This window comes from Marmota flaviventris, chromosome 10 (genome assembly GCF_047511675.1).
Source record: "Marmota flaviventris isolate mMarFla1 chromosome 10, mMarFla1.hap1, whole genome shotgun sequence".
NCBI classification, from domain to species: domain Eukaryota; kingdom Metazoa; phylum Chordata; class Mammalia; order Rodentia; family Sciuridae; genus Marmota; species Marmota flaviventris.
In genome coordinates, this window is record NC_092507.1 from 95,052,284 (window position 1) to 95,070,655 (window position 18,372).

The window sequence follows — 18,372 nt, forward strand, 5'->3', positions numbered from 1 at the left end:
ACATAGCCACAAAAGTACCCATGTTAAACCACAGTCAAAATGTCTACAAATAAAGGGTTTGAAATGGTGAGTAATATCGATGTTAAAATAACTTTAATTCTTTATAGAATTAACATATTAGAAAATTTTTACTAATTTTATAAATATATGGCAATGATATTTATAATAAGGAATTTCATAAAAATGATAAATGAAAACATGGATAATTGCACAGATTGCCTCAGCATTTTCTTTACCTAACATTTATTGAGTACAATACCATGCTAAACAGTATGTTGGCTGCCAGGGATATGAAGATAAAACAAGGAGTCCCTACCATTGAGGAGTTCACAGAGACATAAAAAGATGATTTTATGTATTCTAATTTCCAGTATTATTTATTTATTTCTGAACATAAGTAGTTGATTAAGCAAATGGGCAAAAAAAATTTTTTTTCTTTTTTTTTTAACCTGTAGAAAAGAAATCAACTTTGGTAGAAAAAAGGGCTAACTGTAATTTGTCTCTCTGAGCAGTAGAGGGCAACAGAACATCAAAATGACAGCTCGAGTAAGCCTCTGTGGACCATGTTGCAGGCCTTTTTCTATAAAAGTAATTTATTCAACCAAGTGTTTTCTTCCCCAGACTCAATGACATATTTAACTATGAATATACATATTGAACAAGTTCATTCTGAATAAAATACATTCATGACTTGACAAAAATAACAATTTTGTGGGGCTGGGGTTGTAGCTCAGTGGCAGAGCACTTGCCTAACATGTGTGAGGCATCTGATTCAACTCTCATCACCACATATAAATAAATAAAATAAAAGTTCATTGGCAACTAAAAAATATTTTTTAAAAATAATAATTTTAATTTATTCCTGTGGCATTTATCATTTTTTATATTTTTTTCTCCATGTTATAAAATCATGAAAATTCATCATTCAAGAAAATATATTTAATCTGTTTTTTTTCTCATAAGTATTGTAGATCACTTCTTTCTTATTGGTATCTTCCCAAGATTAATTAATAAAACATAATATGGGCACCAGCTATGGGTTTTGACAGAAGATTTTAAAAAATTCTTCAAATTACTTGTGAGTAGCATCTCTTTGCAGCATATAATTCGACAACCTTCATTTATGTCATCTCCTTTGACTATAATTCATATAAAAATATTCATGTGATCAAAGCTTTTTAAATTGCACTAAAGCATTTTATATTAATCCACACTGTGTTTTCTATGAAAAAGAAGGGGAAAAATGGCTTTTTTTAATCATAATGTTTTCTTTAAGACTACTGTGGAAATGCTCCTCTAGGTACCAGTGAGTTAGTTAACTCTCATTTGGAAAGTTATCAGCTGGCAGTTATTTGTGGAGCTCCACTAAATACTCAACTTATAAGTATTCACAGAAGGAGATGTTTTAAATTTGAGCTAGGGCAGTTGCCTAGGATTTCTGTAACAAATTACCAGAAACCCCATGGCTTAAGGCAACAGAAAATTACTCCGTTCTAGTTCAGGAGGCATAAGATCAAAATAAAGGTGTTGGCAGTCAGAGGAGATTCTGTTCCTAGTCCCTTTTCTAACTTCTGGTGGTTGCCAGGAATCTTTGGTTTTCCTTAACTTGTAGCTGCATCACTTTAATCCCTGCCTTTGTCATTAGAGGTATTCGCCCTATACGTGTCTCTGTGTCTTCCCATTACCTTCTTATGAGGTCACCAATCATTGGATTTGGAGGCCCATCCTAATCCTGTATGGCCTCATCTTAACTAATTACATTTGCAAAGACCTTATTTCTAAACAAGATCATATTCTGAGGTTCCAATGGACATGAATTTTGCAGATTCCTTCTTCAATCCACTACAAATAGTAAGGCTATTTTGTATGTCTTCAAAGAAATCTTTAAAAGGAAGAAAAGTATTTTCTCTATGGAAATGAGTACCAAATATATTATATTCAAAACAGATACATACCAAAATGTACTCAACTAAATTTTTTTTTTACTTTATTTTCATATTCATGTTATTTATGTTATCTTGTATAGGAGTTTTGAAGTGTATAATAAAATAATCCATTCAATATAAAATATGTATAACATAAAATGTATGCTGATCATTGTCAACAAATAGTGTGTACATTTTATTAACCCTGTAGAATTAATAAATAAAGGAAGATATAGTAAAATCTTACTATAAGTAGAGTCCAAAAAGTTCTATTATGTAGGAATTATGGCCACATTATTGCAAGGTTGAAAAAAACACAAATTTCTCAAGTAGATTTCCAGTTAATGTGTATTTTAATTTATGTTTACATTTATAAAATGTGTAAGAAACAAATTATGTTAAAATTGTACCATACATTAAATTAAGAACGCCTTAAATAATTACAGAGCACTCATTTCCTGACTCTTCACCCTGCACACCTTTAGCCTGTCCCCATTTAAGAATTGCAGCAGGGTAAAGTATGAAACCAATTACCAACACAGTTCTACCTCAATTTATATTATCTTCTTATTTTTTCCTTTTTTTTAGTTGTAGATGGACACAACACCTTTATTTTATTTATTTACTTATTTTTATGTGGTGCTGAGGATCAAACCCAGTGCCTCACATGTGCCAGGCAAGTTCTCTACCACTGAGCTACAACCACAGCCCTGAATTCACATGATCTTAGAGACATTTTAGAGTTTTCAGAGAATAAAATCAAGACTAAAGAACTTTAAAAAGATGATAAAGGGAAATACTGTCATGTTGCCTAACAACAGTGATGTATTTTAAAAAACAAATCCTTATACAATGTTATTGAGTGAACACCAGAGTGCACATACACAAACCTAGATGGCATAGCCCCACTACACACTAAGCTGTATCTTCTAGCTACCATGTATAAGGTTTGTCTTGTTGATCAAAGCATCTGCATGCCACACATGACTCTACAATGAATTGTATAATTCTCATTATCAGAAAGGAGGGAATACATCTGGGTTTTGAAAAAAGTCAAGATTTTATAGCAAAGAGTTGTTTGAAAAAATCTTTCTGAAAGATAAAGATAGCAGATAATGTCTCTTAAAAATTCCTAAAATAATCACAATAACAGGCTTAATAAGGGTACTATGTTGTTTTGTTAAAATGAAGGTCATAAAGCTAAGCCACAACTCATTCAAGGCAGTTATGACTAAGACTAAGCCAATGATTGTTCCAACTTATTTGAAGAATAGAGGTTAAAAATTGAAACAAATGTCCTCTAAACACACTTCAAATATCACCCTCCTGCCTGGCCTTTTGGTAGGCAAAGGATGACAGACTCTATGAGCCATGCTCCCTGATGAAAACCCAAAGTTAGTAGTCTGAGCTGCTAGTTCTGAACATGCTTTAAAACAATTGAGCAGACACAGAAGTGACCTTTCAAAGATAATATAGCCAAATCAAACTCTGGTTGAATACATGAAAGAATCCTGCAAGGAAACTTCTGGGGCTTCAAGACCCAGCACAAGACTTCTTCTTCCCTACATTTCTAAGGCCTAATGATAAATGGGAATTAATTCAGAACACCAAGGAAAGCAGGAGGAGAGTTGCCAGTGCAGGATGGAATATGCAGGAAGTGATGTTAGTGTAGGAGAGTTCAGTCTCCATGGCAGAAACCCAAGGAAGCTTCAGGCTCAGTTTGCAGGTGCCTCTAAGGGCAGGGAGCTAAGAGGCTAAAATGGAAGGATGGTTTGAAAGTGGGCCTAGCACATGATGGCACCAGATATCTGCCTACACTTCCTGCCTTCCTCTGCCATTTTTAAATACATGAAATACCAACTAGCATTTCACTTCTGGGAAAAATAAAATAAGGTTTCTTCTTCTGAAAAACAGAATAAACTGAGGAGAATTAGGTATGCTGAGGATGGACATCAGTGTCCTCAGTAAAGCCCCCTGCCTTCTTCTTTGGAGTTCCAAACCTCTCCCTGCAAAACTAAAAGGCATCAACATTCTAACCCCAAGATTAAGGCAACCAGTGGGTAAATCTGTTTATTGACGCTGTGGTTAGCTGGGGCTAGGGTTGTGGCTCAGTGGTAGCGCACTTGTCAGGCATGTGTGAGGCACTGGGTTTGATCCTCAGCACCACATAAAAATCAACAAATTAATTAATTAAATAAACGTATTTGTCCATCCACAATTTAAAAAGCTGTGGTTAGCTATGTACCAAGAACTTGACTTCCTTGTTCCTTAATCTGATGCTTTTCTGGGAAGGGACTACCAGACTGGGCATTTCATTTTCTGGCCTCCCTTATATCCAAATGTAGCTATTTAAGTACACGGAATGTGAGTAGAAGTGGTGTGTGTCACTTTCAGGCCAGGGCTTTAAAGAAATCAACTGTGGAGCTGGGATGTTGCACAATGGTGCAGCATATGCTAAAATTTGTGAGGCCCTGGGTTCTGTACCCAGTGGATGGTGGGGTGGTGGGGAGGAAGTGGAAAAGAAAGGAAGGAATAAAGAAAGAAAAAGTGCCTTTTCACATTCTCACTTACCCTGTACCAGCCGGAAGCAGAAGCCACGAAGGTCAAAGATGCCTGCAGCATCAGTTGAAGGAGCCTGGGTCTCTGAGTCACTACATGAGGAAAAGCCACCCATAAATCAGGAACATCTGAACTATGCTGCAGTTGAGAAACAAACAAATATCATAGAAAACAATGAAGTTTTGAGGCTTATTTGGTAACCAGCATTACCATAATTATCCTTCCCATGTACATGGAGCTCCCAGCATAGGCACTTAACTTGTAGGAGGAAAGACCTATATATTCAAAGGAAAGAAACTCCGAAAAGCTATCTAGAACAGTCCCGTTCTTAAATATGATGGACAACTAAAGATCCACTTTAGTGGTAAAGTGCCCCTAGGTTCAATCCCCAGTAACTCCCCGAACAAAACTGAAGTATTGAAAGACAAAGAAAATAAGCAGAATAAACAAACAAATCCAAGATTTACTAATCCAGAAAGAAGAACAGAGATTGTAGGCTTATAAAATAGGGGAAAAAAACCCTAAAATATTTGAATTTGTGTTCTTAGAGAAATTTGAAAATATATTAATTACTTCCACAAAATTAGCACTAGATAATCCTACTCCTCGCCCTGTCCCCCCCACAAATCAAAATAAAAATACAAAAGGAAAGTCTTGTAAACTAAGCATATGATTGCTAAAATTTTAAAAATCAATTGAAAGTTCATGGGACAGTGTGCCAGGTTTTGTGGCACATACCTGTAATCCCAGGGACTCAGGAGGCTCAGACAGGAGGATCACAAGTTTCGGACCACCTCCAGCAACTTAGTAAGACCATGTCTTAAAATAAAAATATAAAAAGGACTGGGTATGTAATTTAGTGGTAAAGTGCCCCAGTAACCCCCCAAATAAAATTGAAGTGTTGAAAGACAAAGACTAGGACCCCTTCTAGAACATAATTCAAAAGATTAGACAGAGAGCTTCAGAGAAGGTGAAACAAAGAAAATAAATCCTTAAGTTCCAACATCCAGCAAATATAATAGAGAAGAAAAATAGCTGGGGATATAGCTCAGTTGGTAGAGTGCTTGCCTCACATGCACAAGGCCCTGGCTTCAATCCCCAGCATAACACACACACACACACACACAAAATGTTGGGCCTGGGGTTGTGGCTCATCAGTAGAGCGCTCACCTAGCATGTCTGAGGTGCATGTGTGAGGCCCTGGATTCCATCCTCAGCACCACATAAGAATGAAATAAAGATAATGTGTCCAACTACAACTAAAAAATAATAAATACTTAAAAAAAATTTTAAAAAAATAATAGAGAAAAAATAAAAATAAGGAAGAATGAAATGGTAAAAATTATAAAGAGATCTCCTCCAAAGTTAAAGATATAACTATTCTTAATAAAGGGGATAAATGAGTACCAAGGAAAAAAAAAGACCATGTCACATTACCATGAAATTTTAGAACACCAAATGATTAGAGAAAGGATTTTATTTTTATTTTTATATTTTACTGTAGTAAGAACATGTAAGATGAGGTCTACCTTTTTTACTACATTTTAAGTTTATGGGACAGTGTGTTCACTGCAAGCACAGTGTTGTATAGCAGATCTCTAGAACTTACTTATCCTGGTTCTGAAACTTTCTAGACATGGAACAGCAACTGCTCATTCCCCCTCCCCCAGTACCTGGCAGCCACCATTATATTTCTGCTTTTACAAATTTGACTATTTTAGGAATTTCTTGGAAGTGGAATATTGCAGAATATGTCCTTCTCTCATGAACTCATTTCAGTGAGAATAATGCCCTATACGCTCATCTCTGCTGTTACAAATGGAAGGATTTTCTTCTTTTTATGGCTGAATAGAATTCCCATTGTGTACATACCACATTTTCTTGATCCATTCACCTCCTGATGGACATTTAGGTTGATTCCATATCTAGGCTATTGTGCACAGTGCTGCAATAAACATAGGAAAAGTAGATTTTTTAAAGTCTCTAGAGAAAAAGAGGAAAAAGAGGTCACTTACCAAGAAACAATAATAAACTGGCATCAAACTTCTTATTAGGAACACTCTGTGCTAGAAGAGAATGAAACAATGTCTTCACTGTTCTGAGGAGGGAAAAAATTTGAATATACAATTTTGTGCTGCCCTAACTGTTCTTGGTTCCACTAGGGTGCCTCCTTCCCTTAGCAATTTACTTAACACTCCTTCCATATTTTCATAACAAAGACAATACAACACACCAAGACAAAACAAGACACAAACATACTGTATCAATCCTCTCCATTTTTTTGAAATGGCCATCCTTCCTCTTGTCCTATCTACATCTAGGGATGAGCAGATTTGTTCCTGTCCTATCTATCTTTAGGGATGGGCAGCTTTTCCTTGTCACTTACCCCCCAGTGTCCTGGGGCTCCCCGTACAGGCCACCATCTGCTGCAGTCTGGCTGGGCAAAATAACGGGGCGGCGGGTGACAAGCAACTTGTGAAGGTTGATACAGCGGGAGCCACTTTATTACAGGACAGAGAAGTATATATACCCAACAAATTACACACAGTTTAACTTAATTAACATAAACTAGATACAGCAGTCAACCAATAAGGAATCCTCATCATCTTAATGATTATACACAGCTTAACTTAATTAACATCATTAGATACAGCAGTCAGTCATTAAGGAATCTCCATCATCTTAATGGCTCGCTGGCATTACTTCTCAAACCACTCCCCCTGGCAAAGTGCCAGGCGCCATCTTGACTTGGTTGTGGCTCTCAACATTGTGCTCTGCCAAACTATAAATCAACATGAAGGCATATGAAAGACATTTTCAAGTGTGCAAGTGCTCATAAATTTCATCTCCCTTCTATGTGTTTGTTTGTTTCTGTTCAATATGCCTTTGGATATATTCCAGAGAAGTGAGGTACTGCCGCAGTCTGGCTGGGCACAAATCAGAGCCACTCAAGCAGGAACAAACTTTATTTCCGAACTCCACCAGCACACTCCCCGGGAACTCTCCCAAACGCCACCCACACCGCTCCACACCAGCACTTCACCAACCAACTGCGCGAACTCTTCAGGAATCCCCACTAGAGCTCAACCGGAACTCAAAGGGAACTCCACTAGAACTCAAAAGTCATCATCTTAATGGCTCACTGGCGTCACCTCTCAACCACTACTTCGGGCAAAAATGCCATGCGTCATCCCGACTCGGCTGTGACCCTCAACAAGGTACAAACCAACAATGATGTAGAATATGAGGGAGTGGAACTAGGAGTGAAGTTTAATAAAAAAACAATTCCAGGTTAAGAGTTGTGCATGGAGTTTGCTAAACAATCTAAATCAGAATAGGAAGCCAGTTGGCCCCCAAATACAATGTCTTCAAGAACAAAAATAAAATGTGGTCTACATTAAAGATAGAATAATTATGGAAATGTGTGATATCCATGATGTAGTAAAGAAATTTTCTCCCAGTAAAAATAAAAGAAAGACAAACAGAAATTTCAGGAAACAAAAACAACAAAAATTGTGCAAAATAAGTCATGATACAAATACAAAGCCCATTAAAATACAGCATCATCTGTATTTTATTAAAATACAGCATCATCTGTATCTTCTCCAAGGATTCTAGAGATCATGACCTTAAACCTATAAAAAGAACTGTAATTGTTGCACATTACTTGACTATGCAGTAAATGATAGTTAAAAAGACACAATAATATAAATTAGGGAAAGCACTAATTTTCAATTTTGAGGATCAACCTATAAGCAACATGTGAAAGATGGGTCTCAGGTAAAGAATGAATTTGGCATTGACCTTGAAATGCAAAAACAAAAATACAGCTGACAGAATGTGTGAGTGTTCAGGTACAAGCATGTGGAAGATGGAAGAAAGGAGAAAAGATCCAATTGCCTCATCAAAGCATATCCAGAGGCTCAGGCAGGACTGCCTCTGAGGAGGCAGGAGAATTCCGGCCCTGGGGTGCTGGCTGCTGGGGGACAGCGGTGGGGGCTGCCAATGGGAGCCGGCCAGATCGGCTCGCCCTTGGAGCACAATGGCAGGGCCACCGCCACCTCACCCTCTTGGGCTGGGGAGCTGGCGCCCGCAGGCTCCAAAGGGCAGAGGCGGGGGTCACTGAGGCGCCTGGCGAGCAGCCTGTCAGCGCCTGCTATCGGGCCTCGGTGGATGGTGTGATGCCCCATGGGTTCAACTCCTATAGCGGCCCTGCCTCGGTCTCCAGCTTGCAGGTTGAAAGCCTCCTGAAAAAGCGGCCGCTTTTTCCATGGTTTGGCTTGGAGATTGGTGGAACTCTGGTCAAGCTGATTTATTTTGAACCCAAAGACATCACTGCTGAAGAAGAGGAAGAAGTGGAGAGTCTTCAAAGCATTAGGAAGTACTTGACCTCCAATGTGGCTTATGGGTCCAGGGGCATTAGGGACGTGCACCTGGAGCTGAAGGCCCTGACTCTGTGTGGATGCAAAGATAGGTGATCTTCAGCTTTGCAAACTGCATGAACTAGACTGCTTAATCCAAGGAATTTTATGTATTGACTCAGTTGGTTTCAATGGACGGTCACAGTGCTATTACTTTGAAAATCCTGCTGATTCTGAAAAATGTCAGAAGTTACCATTTGAGTTGAAAAGCCCATGTCCTTTGCTTCTGGTGAACATTGGCTCAGGGGTTAGCATTTTAGCAGTGTAGTCCAAAGATAATTACAAGAGTTAATGTAAAGGCACAAGTCTTGGAGGAGGAACTTTTTTTTGGTCTCTGCTGTCTTCTTACTGGCTGTACCACTTTTGAAGAAGCTCTTGAAATGGCATATTGTGAAGGTAGCACCAAAGTGGATAAACTAGTGCAAGATATTTATGGAGGAGATTATGAGAGGTTTGGATTGCCAGGCTGGGCTATAGCTTCGAGAACATTAACCAGGTGGTATTTGTTGGAAATTTCTTGAGAATTAATACCATCACTGTGCGGCTTTTGGCATATGCTTTGGATTATTGGTCCAAGGGACAGTTGAAAGCACTTTTTTCAGAACATGAGGGTTATTTTGGAGCTGTTGGAGCACTCCTGGAGCTGTTGAAGATTCCCTGATTGTTACCTGGGAGGGCATCCTGAAATTTCTACAATGGGATCTGTGGACTTTTGTTTTTTAAAAGACTTACTCAATTTTATGATCGTGTACTATCTGAATCAAATTGAGAAATGACATGTATTTTTCTAAGTCATCAAGATAAATCCTTAAAAAAATTCAGTCTAAATTAGCAACTGGTAAGGAAAGAAGCATTAAAAAACAAGTGGACCATGTTCAGGCAGCATGAGGATTCCTGTGTTTAAGTTGCCCTTCCGAGTAGCGCTGTTACACCTGTGGTGTTTTTGGAAATCTCAGCATAACTCACTGCAGAAGCCTTGGAAGAGCTGTCCCACGTTGAGTTGGCTCAGGTTGTGCATTCTATTTTGACTTGCTGTGTGCAGGACAAGCTGCTGTGTGTGATAATCTAATCACTGTTTTCTCAGTACGGCCTTAGAGATCACCTGTGCATTACTCTGGTTTGCATTTAGCCTTTGTGTGTACATATTGAAAAATGATTTATTTTAAGCATCTGCAAACTTAATTGGGTGGGTTAATTCTGTTCCTGAAACTGAAAAAGCAACTTTTAGAAGGGCAGCTCTTGTGTTATTTCTCTAAATCATGGGAAGGTCCATATGGAAGGAGAAAACTGCTGGCAGAATTTCTTAGGGTAAGGGGCATAATGACCTGACCAAAGTGGGTGAGCTAGTGGAAAAAGCAGAGACTGGCAGTGTGACACCAAAGAGCTCTGGAATTGACAGCTCTTCAAGGGGCCATGTAGAGAGTATCCTTTTAGGCTGAGTAGCAAAGGAGGAATTGAAGTGTCTGCTGATGAACTCTGGGAGCCTCTGGTGCTCATGGGTTTTAGGCTACTTGAGTGTCTTGTTAAGGGCTGGACCTTTTCTTTCTGCTGTGCAGAATAAGTTAAGAAGCCTTCCTCTTGGAAACAGTGCAGCTTTTATATCTAATGTACCAAGTGATGTGGGAATCACAGTTGAAGGCAAGGAAAGGCCTGGTATAAAGCAGCCTTGTAACCAGAAGGAAGATCTCAAGACCTTCCCTGTTCTGTGATCTCTACACGCAGCTCAGTTTCTTTCTGGGGTGGAGGGAGGGGTGAATAGATTGGGTGTGGGCTGTGTGATGGCAGCAGAGGGCCAGCTGACGCAGGGCGTCCTATAGCCTTTTCCCCAAGGAACACGTGCCTTTATGCATGTGCCTTGACACATCTAGAGTGTGGGTCCAGCTGGGCTGGGGCCTCCTGCAGCAGAGTGAGAGGGATGCTGCTGGGATGGCAGTCCGCCCTTATTGCAGCCACTCATCTCTAGGCCTTCCACTCTCAGTTGTCTGCTTGTTGGCTGCACTTTCTCCTTGCTACCAAAAACACCACCACCATCTTCCCACTTGTACTGGGACTGGAGGTAGGGATTTCTCAGCTCCTGTGCCCTTGGCTTTCATGCTCCGCTGGGCAGATTAATCCTGTGAACTTCCATCTCATGGAGCACATGAGGTTATGACAGTGCTCCACATGGGCAGTCTCCTCAGCCCTGGCTATTCCTACAGTCTAGCCTAAAAGGAATTTGAAGCCCAGAAGAGCAAATATACCCAAGGTCACACAGCTGCAAATGGGCAGAACTGGAATCAAGCCCAGATCTCTCTGGACCCAGAGCATGAGCTGTGAATGTCTCGCTGGCCTTCCTTCATCCCACTGCTCCTCTCTTGAGAAGCTGTTTTTCCTCACTTTCTACCTTGTGTTTAGCCCACCCTGTCATTCCATGAGAGTGTTCTTGATAGGCCACCAGTGAACCTCAAGTTACAAATCTAATGGGTATTTCAGGATCTTACCTGTGTCAGCTCTTAGCAGGCTCCTCCTGCTTCTCTGCCTTGTGTGATATTTCCATCTTTGCCAGCTTATTCTCTGATGACAGATGGTATCAGTCCTCTGACACTATCCTGGATCTCCTCAATCCATCTCCACAATCCTGGATCTCCTCAAGGCAGAACCCCACCCAGACATGGCCCTTGAACTCAAGCCCTAGACGCTGTTTCTTCTCCACCTGTGGACTTCCAAGCTATCCCTGCAGATGTGCACATCCTCATCCAAGCTTCCTGCCATCTCACCACCTCCAGCCCATAAGGTGCACTCAGGGTGGTCACCATGGCCAACACCCTGTCTGCTCTCAGCAGTTGTCCTAGTCTTCTTTCCACCTGGTGGCCTGTCTCACCTTATCCTACCCCCAGTAGAAGCAGTATGTGGGCTGTGACTATGGTGCAGAGAAAAATATATGGCCTGAACTGATAGGAGGAGGGTGGCTGGTAAGGGGTAGGAGGTGGCTGGGTGTAGGGAGATGAGGGCAGTAAGGGCACCTATGCTTGATTTTGGACTATCAAATAGGCAGCTGAGTTTTTAAGTCAGAGATACAGAGCTGGATAATGTGCATGTAGATGGGGAAAGCAAGGGGATTTTGTGAATTCCAACAGCATGAGAAAAATAATAGTAATGAAATGGGCAGTGAAGGAATAAGAGACAAAACAAGCTATTCATAGGGGCCTGTGGCTCAGACTGAGTGTAGGTCTTCAGGCACCTGGTGGAGAATGGATGAGGCTGTCCAGATTCAACTACAAGGTCATAGATGGCCTCACAACAAGTTTTCCTGAAGCCATGGGACTGAAGTTAAGCTACAGATGTCCTAGTGAGGAGCGAGGAGTAGCACTGGCTTAGAGGACTTTGGACCAAGAATTTTTCTCTTCAAGATAAATACTTTCAGGTCTGGGATATATAGCAAGAGGGTTGGTTTGGGGGTGAGTCCTTGGGGTCATGTGGGCTGAATGGGGAAAAAGCCCAGTCCTGCTACTTCAGGCCACCCTGAGTTCACAGTTGGAGACTGTCAACATGTGCCTGTATAATTGAAGCCAGGGTGGTTGGTAAGGCCTGGGCTTCCACTGTAATCTCCATTTGAAGCCTAGCATTCTCATACTATGGCCTGTTACAGAAGTGGCCAGAGGCATCAGCACCTATCTCCTCTGCTTGAGCAGAACCTTTCCCTTTGTATTTCCAAGTCTTGCTACCAAGGCTACTACTCTGAGTTGAAATGCACACACTCGAACATTAAGTATTTTCAAAACCTGCTTTTTATTTACATGTGTTTCAGTCAATTACATGCATGCTTTGTTTTTAAACAAGTGATTAGCAAAAAAAAATACATTAAAATTTTAAAATAGCAATTAAATATACAAAAATATACCTTACAAAAAAAGCATATCCAGAATGGGCTACTTCACTAACTCCAAGAGCACTGCCTACTCAGAAGGAACCTCATCTTTCTAGGTTACTTAAGAGCTGCATGGTCAGTCCCCTGCCTCCACCAATGTCTTCCTGCATCTCTCAACATGGAAGACACACACAGCCTTCTAAACACAGGTCAGACCATGTCACTTCTCTGCTCAAAACCTTGCAGTGGTTTCCCATTGAACCTAGAGTTAAAAAAAATCCCTAAATTGATCCATGTGGCCCTCCACCATCTCACACTCCTGCTTTGAGGCTTTTGCTGTTGCCCCTGTCTGGAACTTTCTTCCAAAGATATTCACATGGAATACAGAAAGTGAATAGATAGTATCTTTCATGGTTTTGTTTTGTGTTCCTAGGAATAGAACCCAGGGCCTCCTGCATGCTAGGCAAGTACTTTACCACTGAGCTATACCCCTAGCCCTTATTTATTTTTATTTTGAGACACAGTCTCCCTACATTGCCCAGTCTGGTCCCAAACATGCAATCCTCCTGCCTCAACCTCCTGAATAGATGGGATTACAGGTATGAATCACTGTTCTCAGAAGACAGTGACTTTTAAATTGAGAAATAAAGAAATATCAGCAAAAGCATATAATTGACTGTCTGGAGGTCATTACCAGAATACTAAAAAGAAAAAAATAATTATTTTTGGTAGTACTGGCGATTAAAAAGTCGCTGCTGTTTCTACATATGTACAGTCATGTGCTGAATAACACAGCAGTCCACAAACAGAATGGTTGTCCTATAACATGATATCTAGTGGTTATTGACATGGTAATTGTTCCAGTTTGTATTAAGTACATACTGTGGTGTTCATACAATGACAAATTGCCTAAAGATACATTTTTTCAGGACATAGCCCAACCCTAGGCAATGCATGACCGTATGTATGTTTGTGATGAGCTGAGAAATGAATTCTTGAAGGATATGCACCAGATTACTTGCAGATGTAACTTTTCAGGGATCAGTTGAAAGGAATACAGGGATAAAAATCAGTATTAAAGGTTTTAGTCTTTTTAACCTGCCAAAATGGGAGAATATTTTCCTGTGGCAAGTGGGACTAGGAAAAAGACAAAACACTTGTTTTTCTATAAAAACTCTCCAATAGTATTTTATTTTTACTTTGATGGAAATTAAAGAAAATCAATTTTAAAAAAGAAAAAGAATAAACAGTTCTTATTTCAGTCTAGCACACACAAAAATGTACACTAGAACCCCAAAGTACCATCACAACTGAGATGATGCTAGATTTGGAAATTTTCAAAGTATTACCAGCTGCTCACTAATAAAATAAGATAACATGAAACATTTGGTTTTAAGCATTTTAACTTCTTGATATCAACCCACAAGGATTTCAAAATGTTCCTCTATTAACAACATAGTCACTATATGAACATCAGGGCCTCTTCTCTTATCCACCTGTCAGCTGCTAGGGAACTGGTCCAGTATTTTAGCATTTGATCTTATTTTTCTCCCTCTGGATCACGTGGTTGGCTTGGCCTCTTTATGAGATTGCCAAATGCAAGTGTAACATGCCAAGCCAAACATCTGTCACTAGGCAGCAGGACCTTTATTGGTCTTACCTAAAAGAGTGTTTTCTACACTAAGAACACTGTAGTCATTAAGCCAAGATGAGGACCCATCCCTGGTGAATGGTGTGGCTGGACTTCAAGGTCTCAGGGAGCAGCCAGTTTCTCCCCATGCTCACAGAGCCCTGGAGGGCCCAGCCTCTCCTTGTGAAGCAATGTCCAGAAAGAGAACAGGGAGGAAATTCTGATGAGGAAGCGATAGGCAGGTCTACAAAGAGTTCTTTGAGTCACTTCTATAAAACCCAAGGGCTAAGACTAAAAGTGGCCTCTGTTGCTTATTCATGGGTCAGCCTTGGCATCTGATGCAAATGCTCTTCCAAACCCTAGCCAGCTGGGGGGGATAATAAACACAATTTTGTCCAGACTGCAAGCAAAAGAGAAATTCTGGTTCTCTACCCCTGAATTTATCCCAGGCAGAAAGGGAAAAAAAATAACAAAACATTCCTGTATCTCCTCAGCAGATCTTTAGCATGGGAATGAGTATGTTGCCCTGGTTATGAATATCAATTAACTACAATATAGGTAAGTGCCAAACCAAACTGGCCTGTGGTGCCACATGCCTGTTATCCCAGTGACTAGAGAGGCTGAGGCAGGAGGATAGCAAGTTGGAGATCAACCTCAGCAACTCAGTGGGACCCTGTCTCAAAGAGAAAATGAAAAGTGCCGAAGAGGATACAGCTCAGTGGTAGAGATTTACTTAGCATGTAGGAGGCTCTGTGTTCAATTCTAGCACTAGGAAAGGGGGAGATAAGGGGTGGGGTGGGAGGGTGACAAGACATTTGAGGTCTTTAAGACAACAGGGCCCAAAAACCTTATCTGTGCATTTATGTGTGAACTTTTGAGAACAAAGGCCTGAAGACTATATTACAGTCCACACAGGTAAATTTATTATGTATTTTATTAAGTTTATAAGACATCTAACAATTACATTTTGGAAGTGGGTGTTTGGAGAGTAACATGTTGTTAGAGTGCATGATTAGCATGTACAAGGCCCTAGGGTTAGTCCCCAGCATCAAAAGATACAATATAAGTAAAATAAAAATTGGGAGATGTTAGCAAATATGACATTCATTTTAGAATTATTAATATCATTCCTTTTTTTTTCTGACAATGATACTACTCAAGGATTGATTGTCCCTTAAGGTCATTCTTGCTTCTTGAAAGAAAAACCCTATTATCACATAATTACCTACCGCTCCCCCAATTCTCCAAAATAGTGGGGCAATGGGTTAGAAAGGGAACTTCCTTTTAGAGTACTTTTTAAAAAATCCCCCCCTCCAAGTACTGGGGATTAAAACCAGGGGCACTCTACCACTGAAGTACATCCTCAGTTCTTTTTATTTATTTATTTTTTTATTTTGAGACAGGATCTCACTAAGATGCTGAGGCTGGCCTTGAACTTTCGATCTTCCAGCCTCAGCTTCCCCCACTGCTAGGATTATAGGCCTGAGCCACCTCATTCAGCTCTCCCACTGCTTCTTGATTTCTCAGTTTTTAGGCCTCTTAAGCATGATCCCAGGTATGCATTAAGACCAAGGGTTTTTATGTTTACCTCATAACAAAGGACTTTCCTGAAATTGCTCCCTTCCCCAACCCTGTTATTCTCATCTGAACATATTATTTTAATTATTTAATTAAATTATTTAATTATTAAATTATTTAATTTAATCAAATTATTTAATTATTTAATTCTATCACAGGTTATAATCCTAAATTTTAACTATTTGCCAAAGCATTTCCACTTTCCTCATACAACTGAACTTCTTTTCCTGATCTCACTTGCAGTTAGCTGCAGCCAGATGACTGTTCTAGCCAAGGGAATATAGGCAGCAAAAAGTAACTTCAGGGTCTAACCTGCAGAGTTCTGCCACATGTAATCCTCCATTCTATTTTTCCATTCACCAATTTCATAGATAAGATTTAAAGACCCAGAGGAGTATAGAACTGCAAAGGAGAAGTAGATTAGTGCTTATGGAGAGAGTCCAGGATCCTCAAGACATCAGCAACAGCCTGGTTGGATGATTCCCTAACCAAAAGCAAGTTTTTACTGGATTAGTCTTTTGAGTTCTCTCTCTCTCAACTGGACTTTGAACTCAGGGGCACTTTACTGCTAAGCCACATCCCAAACCCTTTTTATTGTGAGACAGGATCTCACTAAGTTGCTGAAGATCTTGCTAGATTGCTGACACTGGCCTTCAACTTTCATGCCTCCTGCCTCAGCCTCCCATGTCCCTGGAATTAAAGGTAAGCACCATGGCACCCACAGGAGTTTTCTTCTTATAGAAGATTCTAGTTAATAAATTGAAGAAAGAATGATGGAATTAGATTACCACCATTTTAAACACTAATGAATTAATGAATCTAGACAATGATCATCAATGACTGTTATTGTTGATGGAAAGAGGGATCTTTGAGATTATTCACAGAATACTAAGAACACTTCATTGAGTCCTAGGGCTCTCTTTTCTATTTACATTCACTTCCAGATCATAATCAATACCAGGTTTTTAATACATCTATACATTGATAACTTCCAAAATTATATCTCCTTCTCTAACAATCCAGCAAAGTTCTAGATTTCTATTTTGTTCACCTTCTCAAAGTCTTTACTTGGCTGCTTACAAGGAATCTAAAGCATAACATGTCTTCCCCATCTGAGTAGATGAGTCTAGGCCACTATTGTCTATCACCCAGTGACAATCTTCTAAGGGGTCCCCTCTAGGAAGTTCTTCACACAACATCCAGAGCCAGTTACCTTTTCAAAAACACAAATCAGCGCTGTAGCAGGGCTTGCTGAGATCCTGGTGGAGAATCTCTCAGAGCTTCCGCCAGTGGCCCTAGGAGGCCATGGGACCAGACTGGGAGGTGGCCTATGCTGCCTCTGAAGAGCAGGGCTCAGTGGGCACCCTGGCTCAGCGCCCTGGCAGCGTGTCCCACGGGGTCCTGCTCAATGTCAGTGTCATTTACTTCCCCACCCCCCAGCAGACACTGTTCTGGGACCGAAGTCCTTCCTGTACCGCTTGTGGCAGGCCTACACCAACCTGGACTCAGACAAGGTGAGGGCCATGCAGGCCTGCCAGGGGCCCTGGCCCCGCGCCTGGGCCACAGGACAGCACTGCACCCTGGCGCCCACTGCTGCCTCAGGGACCCCCGTCGCTGTGCCAGGGGCGCACTTTACCCTCACCTCCTGCCTCCAGTGGTGGAGGAGGAGGTCCCCAGACCCCTGACTTGGCTGCAGACCTACTTTTCCTCCCTGGACTCTGGCCCTGGGGTGAAAGGGGTGCCTATTTAATTGACAGGATCCCAGGGACCTTTGAGCTGTGTTGAACTCCTTGAGACATGGGAAGCTGGTCCTTAACAAAGACCTCGCTGAGGAAGGAGTGTGGGAAGAAGCAGAATTTTACAACATCACCTCACTCATAAAACTTGTAAAGGACAAAATTAGAAAACGAGACAGCAAAACATCACAGGTGCCTGTGAAGCATGTATACCCTGTGTTCAGTGTCAGGAGGAGGGGCTCACACAGATGGTGTCCACCATGCCTGATGGCTGGAAATTTGAGCAGCTGGTCAGCATGGGCTCCTCTTACAACTATGGGAATGAAGACCAGGTCGAGCTCCTCCATGTGGTTTCCAAGGAGCTGCACAACACCCCAGATGGCACAACCAGTGAGCCCAGCGAGGAGGCCAAGATTTTGCAAGAACGGGGCTCAAGGATGTGAGATGCTGCACTGACAGCCGAAGAAATGATATACTTTTGCCCAAGATTCAGTGCACCGCCATGTCCAGGAAGTACGTCTGTGAGAAGAAAACTGCTTTTGATCATTTCTCTAGAGATCTGGGTGTGCATCCTTTTTTGCCTCAGAGGTGGCTGGTGAGAGACAGCCCAGCTGTCTAAGGCCAGGCATCCCCATAGACAGGAGGCACGGGGACCAGGGGGGCTCTCTGGGAGCCT

General features: G+C 41.0%; 2 pseudogenes; both read left to right on the top strand.

The window, feature by feature from the left end:
• Window positions 1–8,489: 8,489 nt before the first annotated feature.
• Window positions 8,490–9,566, top strand: LOC114082694 (pantothenate kinase 2, mitochondrial pseudogene; annotated as a pseudogene).
• Window positions 9,567–15,399: 5,833 nt separating this feature from the next.
• Window positions 15,400–18,139, top strand: LOC114082311 (BTB/POZ domain-containing protein KCTD5-like; annotated as a pseudogene).
• Window positions 18,140–18,372: the final 233 nt, after the last annotated feature.